This window comes from Panthera uncia (assembly GCF_023721935.1).
Source record: "Panthera uncia isolate 11264 chromosome B3 unlocalized genomic scaffold, Puncia_PCG_1.0 HiC_scaffold_1, whole genome shotgun sequence".
In the NCBI taxonomy this organism is placed as follows: Eukaryota; Metazoa; Chordata; class Mammalia; order Carnivora; family Felidae; genus Panthera; species Panthera uncia.
The window spans coordinates 32,188,504-32,202,320 of record NW_026057582.1 but is presented as its reverse complement, the minus strand read 5'-3'; positions in this window follow the sequence as shown (position 1 = coordinate 32,202,320).

Here is a 13,817-nt window from a genome sequence, read left to right as displayed (position 1 = left end):
CATTTGCAGTCTGAGTGAACCCTGGAGGCTGCCAGATTTCCACTCTCGGACTACTGGAAAGACATCTGTAATGTCATCACATGAGGATGTAGGTATTTAAGAGCTCATGAGTACACTGCTTGGGTTCAAATTTCAGCCCACTTCTTACTAGCTTTACAATCTTGAGCAAGTTACACACGTAACTCCGAGTTGTCATAACAATAAAATTAGTTAATACATATAGGTGCCTAGAACAATTCCTGCTGCCTCATAAGAAAACAGAAACTGAGCCAGCATTATTAGGTAGTGACACCAAACCTTTTGGTTTCCTCATTTGTAAAATGGGGACAACCTATCCCCCAGGGGAAAAGAGAATATGTATGATGGGCTTACAAACGTGTGCATGTTGCTAAGAAATTCACCATGTACTTCTTTTGTAACTGTACCTATAAGTGAGGCTCAGTCTTGCTCAACGCCAGGCTGGGATCCCTATAAAGAAGAGGATAGCATTAACTACAACCAGTCCTTTTTTTTTTTTTTTTTTCTTCCAAGGATTATTTGTCTATTTTGCTATTCTTAGCATTTGGTGAGTTTTTCTTTTTTTTTTTTTTATTGTGAATTTTTAAACATTCATAAAAGCAGAGAAAATAGCATAATGAACACTCAAGTACCCTTGTCTAGATTCAATCATTGTTAACATTTGCTGTGTTCGTTTCATCTTGGTGAGTGTTCCTTTCAGGGGTGGGATGTGGCAGTACAGAAAGGGAATGGAATGAGGCATAGTGGTACCAAATGGGAGAGCTCAGGGCTTTCCCCACCTCAGGGATGGATGCCATATTGTTGCAAGAAAGCAAGACCCAGTTAGATATAGATGGTTCCCTTTTGGATAGGACCCCTGAAAAGGGATTTTTGTGCAGGATAATTTGTTATAGATCATACACTGTTACCGCCTTAAAGTGATGTAAACTGGGACACAGATCCTTTTATTATTTATAAGACTTTCATTTATTATTATTTCTAAGGTTTTATTTTTTTTTGTAAACAAGAATGTGTTCATGTATTGCTCACGAAATTGAAAAGCAAAAAATTTTAGAGAGTTTCCATGTGGAAATGTCTCCTGTCATAAAGGATTCAGGAGTTGAAACTGGTAGATCGGTGAGAAACCCGGTAAAATCTCAGTGATAAAAATAAATGTTGGTCGCTAAAAATGAAAGGTTTTAGGAGCAAAAACACTCAGATACAAAGAAAGTATATGCCAATTATAGACGGCCCTTTCTGTTAAAGCATTTAAAAGAATCTAAGACATATTGCCCCATTTCTCAGCATTAGCTTTTACTGCATTTGAATGCACAGTCTTCTCCCTGGAAAGGATGTCTTACTATGTGAAAGCAACTAAACTTTGCTTTAAAATTCTATTATTCAGACCCTTCATTAATTTAAGCTGACATTCCTTCTCAATCGGGGCCAATCATCAAAGCTTTATTGTATTGAGAACCTTGAATTCAGCAACAAAGAGTGTGGGTTTGGAAGGACACGCTAGGAGGGGGGAGGGCAGAGAGCTCCCAAGGCCCAAAGAAGGGAGGGGAGAGGAGGAAGACAGCGGGAGGGAGAGTGATAGGGAAAGACTGGAGTCCTGAGAAGCAAAGGGAGGACAGAGGAGTTAGAAAAGCAGAGATACACTGGGGCGGGGGACGGGGGTGGGGGTGGGTGGGGGGTGGATAGTGGAGGGAAGGGGAGATGGGCTTGGAGGGTCTATGCTGCAAATCTGTCCCTTGAGCCTCTGCCCATCAACCTGCAACTTTGCCTTCACAAAGTTTTCTCCAGAGGGAAGGTAAAAAAGGAGACAGGGAACAGAAGAAGAGAAAGCATTTCCTTTTCTTCCTTCATCCAGGTGCCTCTTGAATCTTCTGCGCTAGTGCCCTGCCCAGCAACAGGGTGCCTGGCAGGAAGTCTGCCCCACCCTGCAGGCCTGGGGTCTAGTCATGTCTGGCCCAGTTCCTTCTGCACCCCAGCCCCCCAGCAGTGCTCTGTCTTCCTTTCTGGCATGATTTACTGTGGAATACATGATGTGGGATGTGCTAAGTAGAATATATTGGGTTCATTATTAAGGCATAGGGCAAGGAAGGAGCTTTTGAAATGTGAGGACATTACAAGCTTTTCTTGAGAATCCGTGATTTATAAACAGAGTAGAATAAAATTTGTAAGGTGAACTTTAGAGCCTAAGGGACAACTGAGCTTTTTAAATGTGTAACTTTAATAAATAAAATACTAATTTTGAAAAACCAAATAAACCCAGGTGGTCTTTTGTCTGCACTGAAACAGTTCTCAAGGACACAAGGAACTCAGCTGGACACTGGAGTGGACAGCCAGCCCCTGATGTCCAGCAACCCATCAGAGACCAAGTCATGGGAGGCTGTAGGTCTTCATTCCCCAGCCCACCACATTCCAGTGTGTGCCCTCAAAGAACCCCAGTGACCTCCCTGAGTCACAATTTCCCAATGTGTAAAATGGGCATAGAAATAATCTGCCCAGTTTTCACCCCAGGGGGCCATGGGGATGACCATGTGATGCATGTGGATGGTTTTCCAACCTTCACCAGGGGTCTGATCTTGGGTTAATGCAATGACCCATTCTCCAGTTATAAGACCTAAATTAGATCATGCTATTCCTCCATTCAAAACTCTGAAGTGACTCCCTTTTCACTCGGACTGAAAGCAAAGTCTATCCCCTGTCCCTTAGAGCTCAGTGTGCCCACCAGCACCTGCCATGTTATCTCTTGTTACTTCCCCTGCTCACCTGCTATGGCCACCCCATTCTCCATGTTATTCCTCCTGTCACCAAGCACTCTTCACCTCACTGACTTTGGACTTTGAACTCTTTGAGAGAATCATATTCCCCAGACAGTCCCATAGCTGATGTCCTCATCTCCTTTCCCGGACATTGGCGTATCTCCCTTACCTCTCTAACTTTTTGCCAAAATGTCACCTGTCCATGAGACCTAATCTGTGTAAATTGCAGCCTACTCTCCTTACACCCATCCTGTTCCACTTTCCCTTTCCCAAAGCACTCATCACCATGCAACATAATAAATAACTCATTTTTTTTTTTTTTTTACCATTCACGGTGTGTCTTCTCTGCTACAAGATGAGCTCTGGAGACCAGGCATCTTTGATTTGTTCACCGAATGCCCCAGGCACCAGAGCAGTGTCAAGCACATTAAGGACACTCAATAAATAGGTTGGATCTTTCTTAGAGGTCCAGGATATAAAACCAACTAAAGAAGGACTACTCTAGTTGAAGAGAATATGAGCTCAAAATCTCTCCTCACATCCCTGCAGGCTCTCCATGGAATAGCTCTTGCTCCAATGAACAAATTTGAAAACTGCTGACATTTGTTCTAATACATAGAGTCACTTTTGAAGCTAGAAAGTGCGGTGTAATGTCAGGCTCAAACTCTTTGTGCACAGCAGGTGCCCCATTGGTAGGGGGCAGGGTACAGACCCCAGGACTGGATCCTTGCTGTTATTCAGGTCTCAGCTCCACCATCACCACTCAGCAAAGCCTTGCCCATCTACCCTCTCTTCATTCTGCACAGCATGACTAGTAATTTTAGCCTGGAAAAAAAAATTTTAATGTTTATTTATTTATTTATTTATTTTGAAAGGGGGTGGGGGGGGCAGAGAGAGGAGAGGGAAAATCCCAAGCAGGCTGTGCCCTGTCAGCACCGAGTCTGACGTGGGGCTCCATCCCACAAACCATGAGATCATGACCTGAGTCAAAATCAAGAATTGGACACTTAACTGACTGAGCCACCCAGGCACCCCTGGGCTGGAAATAATTTGTAAGGACTTTGTTGAGCAGCTACTATATGTTAGGCAGTGTCTGTACTCAGTTCACTCCATAAGCCATCTCCTGAAACTGTCTGCCCTTTCACCCTTGTCTCTCCAGCCTCTGATCCCAGGCCTGGCACAAATAAGGATGATCAATAAATGATCAGTTATTTCCTCAACAACCCTCTGAGGCAGGTACCATTAACACCATCTTATAAGTGAGGGACCAAAGTTCAGGTTTAGCTAGCTTGTTTAATGTCATAAAACATTAGACATGTGCATTAGACTAGTGCATGTCAGAGCAAGGATTTCAGTTCTACTCAGACAAGCTCCAATCACTCTGGTTCTGAGAGGGAATTCAGGTTAGACCATCTGCTTCCCTCAAGCAGATCTGTCTCCTGGCCACACCAGAAAATGAGGGAAGGGGTATTTCTTTTCTTTGTGGCTTTCTCTCCTCCACCTGGGCACATCTCCTCCCTTCTTTCAGTTAGCTCACCTGGAGGGGTCTCCTGCCACCTTTTGATTAATGGGCCTGCCTTTCCCACCCTCCCTGGCTGGGTAACCTCAGAGTTAACAGTGGTTCATCTTGAATTACAAATGGAGTTCTGAAAGACATTGCAATTTTCTGCTTACAATCTCCCTAGAATTCAAATTCTTTGTGAAGGTCATTTGCTTATGAGTAGAATGATGGATTCATCAACTCTCTCCCTTTAAGAGATATCTGGATGGTGTCTTCTGGTGTCCCCCTTCCCCTTCCCAAACTGGCCCTAGTTAGTTCATTTAATGTAGCTAGAATTCCCCCCAAGGACCCCCACTCAGTTTCCACTCTGGTCACTTAACTAAGGAAAAGCTCTAATCATGTTGTCTCATTACATAAACAGAAATCATTTATAACCAGCATGTTCATTGTGCCTTCCACATATCCACTCTTAGCTGTGATTTTCTTTCTTAGCCATTCTTAGCATGCCAGCTATTTATACCATATAGGGGCAAAGCAACTTTGTATATGCCCAGAACTATTTTATCTGAGAAGCAGCCTCTGAGTCTCCAGCACCCAGAACTTTAGCCCCAGGAGAAAGCATCTCCATAAATCTGATGTTTAATGCCAGATTAAAATCTCTCTTGGAAGCTTTTGAGTTCATTTCAGAGTTGCCTGTGGAGACAATGATTAACTATAGATGTCATGCAGGTTTTCATTTTCCAGGTGCTTTTTATTTCATCCAGGACCAACAGTGTCCTTTAGAATCTGCTACTCCCTCTCAGATCCTCTTTCTGTAGGTTTTATGTTCAAAGACTCTGGGTCGGAGAAGCTCAAGGTTGAGTTGAATATCTGAAATGACCAATTCCACCAATGCTCTATTAGTAAAAGGCTGGCATCGTTCTCCAGTTGTGTGGGACTTCCCTGTGTACTGGAGGACATTTGTGCTTCCTGCCTCATTCACAGAATGTGAAGTGCCTGTAAGAACCAGAGGTGTCTGTAGGCAATATTCCAAGTACCTCTAATTGGAAGCACCAGTGACAGTATCTCGGAAAGATGGTGAACTGGGAGCAGATACCATTGAGTTCTGCCACTGATGAGGGGGTGTGCCTATCCCCAGGGCTTCTCCGGTTCCAGTGCACATTGCTTCCTACTCTTTTGCCTTCAATGACCTATGTTTGCTTTCAAATCTGGTCTTGCTAAATATTATTTTAATTTCTGATTTCTTCCATATAAAACTGGGCAGGAAGGAGAGGAGGAAATATCCTCGTAAGGAGGGTTCTGTTCTCTGGAATCACTTTGGACTCTTTTTCAAGTTAATGATTGAGAGAGTTTACTAGATGGAAGTTCCCAAGCCCAGCAATTAGAGCCTGGGATAAAAGAGATAGAAACAGGGACAGAAACAAATAGAATCACCAGGACCCAAACATTGGGCTGCAGCCAGGGTGTCTCCTCTCAACTGCACCCCACATCAGTCCTGACTTGCTTGTAGATCCCCGAGTTCTACTTCTCTCCTGCCCCACAATTTCTAGAAAAACTGCAAGGTAAATGGCCAGAGTCAGGACCTTCTAGTAGAGCAGGGATTCTATAACTCTCCAGACCCCGCAAGAGTGTGACTATCTATAAGGAACCATCATCCAGAAAGGCAGTCAGATAGATGGCTGTGTCTGTTCTTTTTGTCCCGCTTCTTATTTCTCTTGGGCATGATTAACCACACATGCCAACGCCCCAGCTCACGGGCTGCCTGTTCCTACGGCCCACCCGCCTGCCTGTCTTGCTGGAGCTGTGTCCATGCAGCTCTCAGCATATCCTGTTTGTTCAGTCCCCTTTGTCTCCCACTGGAGCAACAGGGAGAAAGGATTCCTCTGAGCCCCTTGGATTTGGGCTTTGAAATCAGATCCTGGCACACCTGATTACACTCAATAGCTGGAAATGGTAAGGATGTCCGATGGGCAGAGGGCTCTTGTTTTAAGCTCTGCACACCAGGAAGGCAGGGGCTGGGTCTCCTCGGGGCTGCACTGGAGGGGGCAGGATGCTCTGGCAGGAAAAGCAAACAGTGTAGCTGAAGGGAAAATCACTTGAAAAAGAACTCGGGGCAGTGTCCATCAGGGGGCATGTAAGCTGTCCCTGAGGACACAAAATGGGGCTTAGACTCATTCCTCTTTCCTCACACCTCCCTGGTTGGGAAGCATTCGGTTCCAGTAACCACACGCCCAAGGGCTGGGAGAGTCAAGCTCTCTGTCCTGCTTTTTCTGTAGAGGTGTTGCCTCTGAGACCTTGGCAAAGGGAATAAAAAAACAGCAACTTACAAGCCATGACACTGGGAAGGAAGCTAAGAAGCTCCTCAGCCTCCACGCACCATGAGCTTTCCCACAGAGATTGAAAAGTCATTAGGAAAATTCCACACGTACAAAAGGCATAAAGAGCACCCTTGCACCAGCACCCAGCTTAAGAAATGAGATGTTACCAATGCAGAGGTGCCTGGGTGGCTCAGTTGGTTGAGCACATCTGACTCTTGATTTCAGCTCAGGTCATGATCCTAGCGTTGTGAGATCAAGACCCAATTTAGTCTCGGAGCTCAGCGTGGAGCCTACTTAAGATATTCTCTCTCTCTCTTTCTCTCTCTCTCTCTCTCTCTCTCTCTCTCTCTCCCCCCCCCTCCTCTGCCCCTCTCTGCCCCCTCTCTAAAATTTAAAAAAAGATTAATTTGAGAGAGAGAGAAATGTTACCAATGAAGTTAAAGCCTTGGGGGTCCTCCCTGAACCCATCCTCTACCCCACCTCTCCAGCAACAACCTCTCAGTCACTCCAGTCCTTTCCTACATGTTCCAGGGGTGTGTGTGCAGCCCTCTTTGTGATAATCACGTGCCACGTTCCCCAGATACACCACTCCTTTTTCATGCCTTTAGCCCAATGTGGCTGCTGTGCTTTACTGGCCTGCGATGCTAGTCCCCTGTCTCACTCTTCCTTCCACTCTGGGCTCAGATGTCACTAACCTGGGGGCTCTTCCTATCGCCTGAGGCACTGATTCCTGGAGCTCCACGGCCCTCAGCCCTCGTCTGAGCACTTGCACTATTGCCATGACGCCCGCAGTGTGCCCACCCCACTTCCACACGGGGCTGCAGATGCTATAAAGACAAACACTGGTCCCCTGTGGCTCCTCCAGCCAGTGACCTGGCCCATTGCCTGCTGGCAATGGAGTTGTCAGTTGAGTGAGTGAATGAGTGGGTGCCCAAATGAATGACAACTCAGCTATCAGACTTCCAACTTTCTTTCCCAGTTAAATGGGGAAGTCCCCATGGCCCCAGTGCCTTTTATAGGGGCATTTTCCTCCTCTAAGCTCCAAATCTTCTCTCTTCTGGAAGCACAACACTGAAAGGTCTCTTCTTCACATTCCTCAAATGAAGTTGGAACAAATATAATGGGAGTGTAAACTTTATTCCCCATAACTTCAACAAACAATAGTTTCAAAGAGAACCCTGGGTGGGCTTCATGTAGGTCTTGAACATCTTTTTCTAGGTGTCTTGTCACTTGTGTTCTTTGTCTTCTTGCAGCCTGTAGAAATCCTTAAAGACAGGAAAATGTACAAACCTATTAATCTTGCTTAGAAAATCCACTTTACCGCCACAGAAACAACATATTGGGAAACAACAGTCTGGCTATTAAGGTGTTCTCACCCACACCCATTGTTCTCTGCTAAAACATTTGGTTGTTGCTGTGTAGACTCAGCTTTAGTCATGGAATTTTAGAGGATGTGCCTCAGAAGTGGGATCAAGAGCAAGCTTGACAGTAATCTGCACCGTAAGCCCATTTGGTGCCCTGGCACTGAGAATGGGCACCCAAGTCTGCCCAGGAAGGACATGAGAAGTGAGAGCGAGGCCAAGGGCTGGGTTGTGTGCATGCAGCACAAAGGTCAAATTTTCTTTTATGTTTGTTTGTTTGTTTGTTTTTACATGTGTAATTTTTATCAAGGTGAAATTCACATAACATAAAACATATTGAAGTAAACAATGCATGGGAGCCTGGGTAGCTTGGTCAGTTAAGCGTCTGACTCTTGGTTTCAACTCAGGTCATGATTTCACAGTTGGTGAGTTTGAGCCCCACGCTGGGCTCTGTGCTGACAACATAGTGCCTGCTTGGGATTCTCTCTCTGCCCCTCCCTGGCTTGCTCTCTCTCTCTCAAAAAATAAATAAACATAAAAAATTTTTTAAATGTGATTTAAAAAAAAAGTAAATAATTCAGAGGCAATGAGTACATTCACGGTATTGTGCAACCACCACTGATATCTAACATTTTTACCACCCCTAAAGGAAACCCTATACCCATTAGTCAATACTCCCCAATCCCCCCTCCCCTCAGCTCCTAGAAACTACCAGTCTGTGCTCTGTCTCTATGGATTTACCTATTCTGGATATTTCACGTAAATAAAATCATACAGTATGTGACCTTTTGAGTCTGGCTTCTTTCACTAGCGTATTTACGAGGTTTGCCCATAGTGTAGCACAGTTCAGTACTTCACCCTTTCACTGGCTGAGTACTATTCTGTTGTACGAATATACTGCATTTTGCTTATCCATTCACCAACGGTGGCTATTTGGGCTGTTTGCGCCTTTTGGCTACTGTGAATAGTGTTGCTATGAACTTGTGTGTACATGTATTTATTTGAGTAACTGTTTTCTGTTCTTTCGGGTATATACATAGGGGTAGAATTGCTGGATCATAGAGTAAATCTAGGTTTAACTCTTTAGGACTTACCATACTGTTTTCCTCAGTAGCTAAATCATTTTACATTCCCACCAGCTATGTACAAGCACAGGTAAGTGTTTATCCTTATGGGAGTTACATTCTAAAGTAGCCTCGAGCTCAATGGCTGTGTTGTGTGCACACATACTCTATAAGTGGAGATAGAAATTTTGCACAGGGGTAAAGGAGAAGGTGGAGCCCTCAGTAGACAAGTTGAGGGATGTTGAGAGGAACAGTGGACTTTACCTGTCTCCTTCCCATGCTATCCTTAGCTAAGCAAGGAACGGGCTATTTACTGTCTATCATCTCTTCACTTCTTTCCAGTTAGTTTTCACAACTACCCTGTTCTCAAGCCTTAGGGTCGTATTGACTGTCCACCTTTAGCCAGATTTCAGTAACCATGTGGGATTCTCTTAGTACGTGATCCAGTGTTTAGAGCTCCCATTTTTGTGAAAGTTGAACTTGACACATGCCACCCATTACCATCTGGGAGCCAGAAATGGGAGGAACACCTTTAAAGAGAAAGCTACAAAAGCAAAGTTATTCATCGTAACTGTGCAGGAGAAAGACAAGATCATCAACAGAACCCCACTGAGTTAGGGCTTTCTTCCCTCACAGTCTGGTGGCTGAAAGCATCAGCAATTTGGAAGGAAGGCCTTCCCAAGAGAGAGGCCTATGAATCCCTAGGACAATGTCCTTTCTGTTAACCATGGATCTTTATGGCTGAACATGGGCTAAAAGAGGAAGTCGAGAAGGGGGGGGCTCGGAGAGGGGGAGCATGGCCCTGAGAAGGGAGCACGACCGGAGAAGGCTTTTAAGAAAAGAGAGTAGGGTCTCCTGGTCATTTTCTGCGAATGTGCAGCTTTGGGAGGATAACAAGGAGAAGAGAAGGGGAAGGGCGTGAGCACTGGGAGAATTAATGCTTCCAGTGGGCTTGGCAGGAAGGAGGATCAACACACCATTTGGAAGTAGGTCTTTGCAGCTCACTCATAAGCCTTTGGGGGCACAAGGGGCTTTGAAATACCAATGTATCTGGCTGAGAATAGGAAGCCTTGAGATGTAATTCTGATTTGAGCCCTGCCATCGAACACAAGGATGTCTCAGTTTTCCAGAGGGTAAGAGGAGGTTGTCTTCACATTCTTCCAATAAATAGGAGAATGAACAACCAGATTCTCTCTTGAAAATGGACCATGCCCCTTTCTTGGGGATAAGTGGAAAGCCAGTGGTGTCAACATGGAAATGAGTGATTGTCCTCACCAGCCACAAGTGAGAGCTTTTGTCTTGACTTTTTAATCATAATCTAACAGGACATTTTGTAGGGTAAATGGATGTAGTGAGCTAAATGGTGGCTCCCCAGAAGATATGTCCACATCCTAACCCCTGGAACCTGTGAATGCAACCTTCTTTGGAATAGGGTCTTTGCAGATGTAATTAAGTTAAGGATCTTGAGATAAGATCCTCTGGGTTACCCAGGTGGCCTCTAATCCAATGACAAGTATCCTTATAAGACACATGCAAAGGAGAGACACATGAAAAAGAGGAGGCCATTTGAGCACAGAGGCAGAGTCTGGAGTTATGCAGCCCCAAGTCAAGGAATGTCTGGAGCCTCCAGAAGCTGGAAGAAGCAGGGACGTGTTCTCCTTAAACCTTTGGGGGGATCATGGCCCTGCCGACATCTTGATTTGGGCTTCTGGCTTCCAGAACTGAGGTGGCATAAATTTCTGTTGTTTTAAGACACCACATTTGTGACAGTTTGTTGCAGCCACCTTAGGAAACTAATACAATGGGGTTGTATAGAAAGATGATATGACAAGGGAGAGAGAGAATCTAGAAAACCAAGTTCAGTGCCTGGATTTGCTGCTCATGTCTGAGGCAAATTTTGTCAACTTTGTGTTACAGGTAAGTTTCCTCCTGTGTTTCCTCCTGTGTTTGCTTTTCATGGCTGAGAGGAGGACCCATAACTTACTTGAGGGTGCTACTCAGGATTGGAAGAGGCTGGGTCAGACCCTCACACAAGTTCAACATGGCGGTAATAGTAATGACCACATTCTATAGAACATTTAACACATGCTACGTAATTTACATACATTATTTCATTTGGTCCTCAGAACAATTCTACGAGGGTAGTATTCTCATCCCCATCTTACAGATGCATAAACCGAGGCTCTGAGAGGTGACATAGCCTGTTCAAGGCCATTTGGGGAATGATGGTGGCACCAGACCTGTGCTGAATCCATAGCATTACAGAAGATTCAAGCCTCACAAAGACAGTTGATGCAGCACCCCCACAGCATCCCACAGTGCCCTGCTGGCTGATGAGAAAGGTCTGTTTATTTTCTAAATATTAGCACCAATGACACTACAGTTTGGGCGAGGATCTGGTTAGACCCTGCCAACAGCAGCTGGATGGCAAAACATCCACAGTCCAGGAAAATCTAGACATAATTGATACTGATCAAGATCCTCTTGGCCCCACGGCTCTGAGCCTTCCTCCCCCCTCAGCCATGCTGGGGGGCGGGGAGAGATGAAACCCCTAATCAAGTGGTCTCTCCTGTGTGAGAACCTGGACAGTCCACAAAAAGAACCCATCAGGTATAACTCTCTTCCCCAGCCACGAGAAAGGAGGAAGTTGGTTGGAGAGAAAGGTTCTGATAAAGCCCTGTCCTGGGCAGACTGACACTGGGGCCCTCTCTTTGTCAGGATGGTCTCAGGCAGGCCCTACACCTGGAGTCCCTGTGCCTTTCACAGAGTCACAGAGTTTGGGAGAGATCTGAATTGACCTCCTTCTTGCAGCCGCTTAGGCTGGGGTGTGGCTAATGGGGCAGCTTCCCTGTCCTTCCAGCATTCTGAGTCGGAGTGAGTGCAGGAGCAGGGAGGCGACCCGAGGGCCTGCCAGATTTCCTCCCACGCAGACCTCTGTGCAAGATAAAGTCAGGAGAGGCTGTGCCACAGGACAACAGCATAATAAATCCCCTCCGGCCTCCTCCGGGGCTCATTGTTCTATTGCAGCAGTTGTTTTGAGTATGATCAAAAGGAAGGAAGAGCACTGTGCTATCAGACTGGGGAAGAAGGATGCTCTCCTGACCGCTCCTGTTGCCCTTGGCCACCCTCGTTTTAAATATGAGGAAACCGAAGGGCAAATTGCAGCCTAACCCCAGCCGCGTGTGAGGCTCAGCCAGCCACTCCGAGGCCCCCTGGACCTCTGGTGAGGCAGCAATCCTGTCCAGACTTGCTGACAGCCACCCGGGTTACCCTGGCCTTGTCCTTTCGCCCTGGGCAGGGGGCCGGGAGGCCCTGGCTGAGGGTCAGCGGCAGTGTGGGGAGGGCGCTGGAAGTGGGCCCTGGAGTGGCTGCTCAGCTGTTGTTTACCCCTTGGGCTGAGAACTGAGGCCATTAGGCCACAGCCATTGGAAATCACAGGCCAGAAAAGGAATTCCCGAATCTGGCTGGCCTGGTGCCTATGGCTCAAGACAGCGAATACCTCAGGTTCTTGGGAAGGTGGTATCTTCAGGACTCACGGCCTTTCCTACACAGAGCCAAGTCCAGGCTTGGGCACAGGTGGTACGCACCTCAGCCCCCAAGGCTGGATTCCTGCAGGGAACTGGAGCAGAAAGCATCGGCTTCCTTGAGGCGGGAAGGGTGGAGCTGAGGGTTCCTCCCGAAGACTGCAGGCTCGGGGAGCCCTTTGCTTCTCCCCAGTGTCTGCCCTGCCTGACGCCCAGAGTCTGATTCACCAGGTGCCCGGTCACCTTTGTCTGGGCTGGAGGCCACGTCTGAGCCATCAAAGGCACCTCAATGGGGGAGGATGTCAATGTGCTTCCTCAACCAGAAAGGTGGTTTGAGTTCGGCCGAAGCAGCCCAAGCAAACAAGCAGAAGCCTGTCAATGGAAAGATGGGGGCTGCTGGGAGATCACACGACAACAAAATGAGAACCATTATCAGTCTCGTCCCAGCCTGAAGGAGGGGGAGCCTTTGAAGCCACAGACAGGCTGAACAGAACTTTCCACCTGAGAGGCGCTGGAGGTGGGAGGTCAGGCTGCACCCAGCCCCCACAAAAACTGATCAAAGCCTGCTGCAGAGGGAGGGGCCTGCAGCTGCAGCCCTGCTCCCCCCACGGGCCGCCCAAGGCTTTCTGAAGGCAACTGGGCGGCTCTTTCGGGGGGCCTGTGGGAAAACCCGGCACAGATGCACTGTAGCCAACCCCCCCAGAGCTGCTGGGACAGGGGAAATAACCCCCTCAGTGGTCCTGAAAAGAAGAGGGAGGGAATCAAAGCACATGGAAAATGCTAAGACCACCCACCTGATGAGCGCCTACCTTTTGGGGAAACAATAACTCCTGGCTTCCCAGGCGCACTTCTGAAAGAACAAACAGACTGAACAGGCTGCCTCAAAGCTCCGTGCACAGAGGGATTTGTGGGACGCCCGGCCCCTCATAAGCATCGGAAGCTTAATTTGAAGTGTGTTGGCCTCTCGGTGCTATTCAGGGTCTCCTAACATCCACTCTCCTCCCTGGCAACCTGAGAAACAACAAGAAGCCTCATTCAGGGCACGACAGGGTCCTGTGGGGATGCCCTTAGTGCACTTCTCTCAGACTGGACAGTGCTATCTGCCAGGGAACATTCTAGTGTCATCTTCCACGCTGGACCCGGGGCATGAGGGAATTGATGAAAAGGCTCTGCCTTGAATGCGGTGTTGGTCCTTCCTGGACTGGACAGCCTCAGCCCACCCTGCTGGCCTCGTGCCCCTTCCCTCCTGCCTGGAGCTCGCCTTCTGTGGACGGGCACTTC